The sequence below is a fragment of the Ciconia boyciana genome, chromosome 5 (genome assembly GCF_034638445.1).
Source record: "Ciconia boyciana chromosome 5, ASM3463844v1, whole genome shotgun sequence".
NCBI classification, from domain to species: Eukaryota; Metazoa; Chordata; class Aves; order Ciconiiformes; family Ciconiidae; genus Ciconia; species Ciconia boyciana.
The window spans coordinates 84,733,031-84,739,030 of NC_132938.1; positions in this window are offsets into that span (position 1 = coordinate 84,733,031).

Sequence of the window (6,000 nt, forward strand, 5' to 3'; positions counted from 1 at the left end):
GTCCCCCCTGACATTTTGGCCAGCTGGTTGCGTGAGCTTGAGAGCCTGACACGAGGCTGAAAGCAGTCATGTTTTGGTGTTGCCATAAGCCTGTCAGCACTGCCCGGGCTTTGGCCTCTGCCAATGCTGGCAGGTGGCCTTGGGTGTTCCTAAGCTGTGCCCCTCGTGCCTGTGGCACTGCTGCGCCTAAAACTTGTATGCGGTCCCATAGCTGAGGGAAGGATGTGTGAGCTCCCTGAAATCCTGGGCAGGGATCTTCATCTGGGGGCTTAGAGCTGACATTTTGGTTCAGAAGGAGCTTTTGTGACTCACCTTGGGCAAGTGTTAGCTCCACGTCACAAGCTAGCGCTTTTGGAGCGACCCGTAGTTTTGATGCCTTAACAGGCAGGAGGAGGTTTGGGGAGGGGGATTGTGCATGCCTGCCAAGTTACCTCAATCTAAGTGTTCAGCAGTCATGAGATCCTAAGTCACTAGTTGCCTTTTAAAGCTCTGGCCTGGAATTTCTGGTGGATGGTAGATGCCAGAAAGTGAAATTACTCTTGTGATCAAGTGAATCCTCCCAGCATGTGAGGGAGTTCCAAAACTTCATTGGCACCATTACACAAGAAACAATTGCAGCTGGTTTTGGGAGAGTAGTCTCCACCCTAAAGTATGGTCCGCACCACTGCTCCGCTCACGTTTTTCCAGGGACTGAACTGGATTTGCAGGTGCTGGTAAAGTTGCTTTATGCGAGGCCGTACAGTAGGCAGGGGCTGCAGCTGACCTGGTTGAGTTGGTGGGCCTTCTGAAAACCATGAAAAGAGGGTAGCCAGACCTAGTGATGCAAATGTGGATGTAGGACTTCACTTCTGTATGGTTACGTGATGTTTCTTGCCTCAGGCTTAAAGCTGACTTCTACGAACTCATGTGTGGCCAGTACCAGTGGGGCTGGGGTGTTATCTACAGTGGTGGTGTTAGTCCAGAATCACTGTGCTCCCCACATTAACCCCATATCGTTTATGGAGATCCTTCCCATCGTTCTCACCAGTGCAGCGACATCTTCTTAGAGGATCATCTTCCCCCAGCAAGCTGAGCCCAAACCCCCGGCCTACCTGAATCCCAGCAGGGACTAAACAGGCAGCACAATCCACATGCGACTCTGAGCGCCAGTGTTTGATGTGGCTCGCTTCCCCAGGGCCAGCGAAATTCCCGCCTGCCACGGCACTCGGGGTAACAGGACAAACAAGCAGTACCGACATGGCAGCGCTGCCAGCTGTTTTGACACTAAGAGCTTGGGGGAGTTCACAGCGGAATAACAAACAGCACCGATGGAAAAAATACTTTCCCCCTCTGTCTAACAACTCTGCAAAAGCCAACAGACAATCAATCCAAAGTGCCCCACGCATATTAGGACTTGGTAATTGAATGAAATCATACGGCCTCATGATAACAGGGCATAGAAGTCTATAGGGCATATTGCTCAACCCTCTTAGCGTCTCTCTACATCTGGAGTGGCTACTCTTCTAGGGGAGAACTGCCAAGGGCATCTAGCAAGGAAATGGCCAAACTAATATGGCTTGTTGGAGCAAATACCTTCAATCAAACCTCAAAATTTAGGTCAACATTTACATACATCAATGCTGTGTGTGTAAATTGTGGTGTTAGTGTAAATATATAATGAGTAGACTTTAAATACAGACAGTCTGATTTTTTTCCCCCCTGTGCCACATCTGTGCAACATCCAGTGAGGTCAGGGAGCACTTTTATTTAGATGACTTAATATGTGTTTTAGGCTTTGTGTAGGAATACAGGACTGGAAAGTCATTCCTAGTGCATCAAGTCCAGCCACTGGCATGGCAAACAAACACATTATATAATCCTGTTAATTCATTTATCACGCTCCAGTTTAAACCCATTTAGTTTTCCTGCCCCAGCTTCCCTTACTGAAGGGCTGCGGCAGGACGGCAGCGTGCATCCCTGCTGAGTGTCCACACACTTCTTTCTTGCTCTCCGTTCAACTGGTTTTAGGCACAAGTTTGGTCTTTAACACATGTTCCACTTCCACCTTGCTGATTTATTACGGACTCAGAAACTCACAGGTTTGATGAATCTGAGTTTAAGAGTTTGGAAATCCCTTCCGAAAAAAAACCAGGCCACAACAGCCTGTAAAATTTGACACTCCTGCTTATCAGAGACTCAGACCTAGTTCTTCGTGCTGGTTTTGTATTAGCCTTATAACTAAAAGAAAAATACTCATAGCAAAAATGCAAATACTTCATTTCTACAAAGCCAACAGTCAGTGGAGGTGAAACAATTACTGGCTGTTCCAGTGCTTTCCATATGCAGTGCTATAAACAGCATTTAGGCTCTGGATGAAAGCAGCCACCGATAAGAAACTCAGAAGTAACAATATCAATGCATTTAAAATAAGCTTTTCATTGTTCCCTGGAATTGTATGCTGCAAAGCTTAGTAAATGTGGTTCTGATTTAGACGTTTATGTATAAGGTAATGATTCATTTTAAATGGCGCAGTTCTCCTCTCTAGGCTTGATTTTCTAGCTATTTTATGTCTGCGTTCCATGGTGGACCCTAGTCCCCTTTGTTTGGCAGATCATGAGCAAATTGTCTGTAAGGTGCTTGGTCCGTGAAAAACAAAAGGGACGTGAAATGCCCTTGGGTTTTTTTAATTATTTGGGAAGGTTTCTTTTTTTTTCACTTGTCTTTATGTACCACAACAAACGTTGCGGTTTGTCATTGTAGGATCTTGTTTCTTCTAACTACTCAAAGAAACGGTGATAACATCAGTAGACTGCTAGGGAGCAACATCATTTGATGTCTGCCACTGGGCTGGTTTGTGTGTCAGGGTACAGTCTAGCTCTCCTGAAGTCAATACAGAAATTCCTACTCATCTCCGTGAGGGTCAGACCAGTATTGCTAAAGAGAGCTTTTTGTGTTTTTTTTTTAAAAGACCAGGACCCAGGAGCGTTTAATGTGAAGCACCGTCAGTGCATGCGCAAGTCATTTGTTTGCGCACACAACAGCAAACGAGACATGATGGTTGTGGTAATTATGGGTTCAAATCCAGTTGCCATTAGAGTGGGTATTTTCCACTCAGCCTAAGACTTTCCATGTGATCCAACGTGAGTCCAGCAGACAGAGTCCCGTCCACAAGCCCATTTCATTCACCTCTCTGCCTTTTCTCATGTGCCACAGAGAAGCCAGGAGTAAACTACTGGGGCAATGCATGTCTACCAAAAAGCTGAATAACTTCTCTGGCGCCTGTGAACAGGGGCACTGCAGCCGAAAGCCGTTAATGCTGCCCCTGGGGGAAAAAGGATGTGCGCCTAGACGGGCAATTCATGCAGTTGCTAGTGCAGCGAGGAGCAAGGCGGAGACCCACGTGCCACCAGCATCCATTCGAAGGAGAAAAGGGAGACCAGAAGGACTGAGGAGCGTACTGTCACCCCAGCTGTGAGCTGGCACGTCTCTCAGGGAGCTGACCTTCGTTGCCAAGGGCTCGAGCTTGCCACAGGCCACCATTGCCTGTGCCCTGAGACGAGAGGGGAGGAGAGGAGAGGGGAGGAGAGAGGAGGAGAGAGGAGGAGAGAGGAGGAGAGGAGAGGAGAGGAGAGGAGAGGAGAGGAGAGGAGAGGAGAGGAGAGGAGAGGAGAGGAGAGGAGAGGAGAGGAGAGGAGAGGAGAGGAGAGGAGAGGAGAGGAGAGGAGAGGAGAGAGGGGGAGGCTGCTGCTTGTGCCGGGAGCATGTCCCAAAACCTGCAGCCGACCCCAGTAACTTGTGGCTTCTCCGGGCGTCAGTCAGGCTCCTCTCCAATGAGGTGGGTGGGCACTCATCAGCCCTGCAGCAGCGGACGTAAAACAAAAATCAGGGCCCAAGCCTGAGGATCAGGGCCCTTTCCAGAGAAAAAAAAGAAAGAGCTCCTCTCCCAGTGCTACGCCTTTCCTTTCCAACCTCTCCCCTAAATCCAGGTTACCCAATTCCAACATAATTTAGCTCACAGGTGCCACTTTGAAATGCTTTCCTCCTGTCACCCTTGTCTGCCCTTCGCTATTTCTTAACCGCTCTGTCAGGTGCCTTGCATCTCATGACTTAATCGTTTGAGACTTTGGACTCGATTTACATATATAAACAAATAAAAAGATACACACCTGCAGTTGCTTTGGCCAGCTGGCAACTGCCTGAGCAGTAGCTGCATTCCTGGATCATGACATTTAGCAGGGCAACAGCTGTGACTTACATGAAGTGCTCCTTGTTGATAGCCATTGGCAGCAACCAGTGCCTTTGCTCCCCTTGGCCCTTCTCCCATGACGATGAGGTACAGCGAGAGGAAGGCCCAGAGCACCAAATCCAGCCATCTCTGCTCCTTTTTGTGCAAGCACCTTGCATCTGCTCCAGCACACAGCCCAGGAAATTCAACCAGTACTGCAGGAGTGGTTGGAAGTCTCCATGCAGGAATTGAGAGGCAGCTGTATCCCGGTCGTACACCCAGGTAGCAAAGACAGGACACGTTCCTAAAAACCTCACTGTCTCCATCCGATGGCTTGCAGTGGGAAAGGAGAACTGGAAGGGTGGGATGAGAGAACAGACACACTGATGTCAAACCCCACTTCCTTTAAATAATTAGCAAACCTCCCTTTGCCTTCTGCATATGGGCAACAAACTCAGCTATGTTGTCTTTATAATCTGAGCCACATGGCAGTCATGGCCCAGGGTACCCCCTTTGTCCCTACCCCATAAGCTGTTTGAGCATTTCATCTCAGCTGTAAGCTTATATACAGCTTGACAAAAGCATGCTACCACCAAGGGCCACCGTCAAAGCGTCCTGATATTTAAGTTCAGTGTGCAAATGTCAAAGCTTGGGTCCTGTCTTGAAAATTTTGACAAAAATGGTTTCAGATATTACAGACCCCAACTGAATGTGGCTCAGAGGCAAACAAAAATCTATGGAAAGCTATTGCACTGACAAAATCCAGACATTTCTTCCTGCAAGACTTCAGGAAAAGACATAGTTAAAGCCCTGCTTAGTTTCAAGGGCACATTAAGTGCTCACCACTTTCTGATGAGGGATTTTGAGTAGGACATGTGAGGAACTGAGGTTAATAAATGATCAAACAAGTTTTTAATAGTTAACATTTCTTGGCATTGTGTGAAAAGCATTGGTAGCACCTGTGGCAGGCATGCAAGTGCCCACATGTTTTAAGTCAGGCGTGTGTTTAAACGCTTGAGTCAATTAAAACTCTAGGGCAGTGCAAGTGTCATTAATTAATAATCCAGTGTTTCACCACAGGATACTATAATTGTTCCTCATCAGGCAGATGTGATCCCAGGGACAGAAAGATTAAGCTTTTAAGAAGCTCAAATGATAACATTCAAAGCACTACCCTAAATTATAATGAATTGCCTGTTCATCTTGTAGACTTTGATGATAGCAACCAAAACACATGTGCATGCTGGGCAGCTGGTTTTGGGGACAGACTTCCCCTGGATTACAGCAAATGGCTGGATAGCAACCTATCGCCATTTAAGGAGACCCAGTACGTCGTGATACTTTGCTCTTCCAGTTCAATTTTCATAAGACCCTTGGGAGCTTTGCAACCCAATAATTAAGCTTTTCTACTCTACTGAGAAATAAGCATGTAGGAGCAACACAGCATCTCAGCATAAGCAATGAAAAATCTAGACGGTTGATGTGATTTGGGAAATCCTGTGTATAGGTGGCATCGGTCCCTAGTCCCAGGTGGCAACTCTAAACTTTACCCAGCGTGGTCATCCTTGCCATGTGGTAACTGTGCTGAAGGCACTGGCTATGGAGACGCCTTTGGAATTAAAACAGCAAATGAAAGCAACAGAGGTCACCAAGAGAGATCAAGACTGTCTCAGGGACATCTGGGGAACGTTTTCCAAGTCAGGATTTGTTCTCTCCCCCTAACCCCTAGCCACCCTGGCCTTCTCTCTGCACTCTGCTGCTTGTGACTCAAACACCTTTAGCCAGGAACCGTGCAG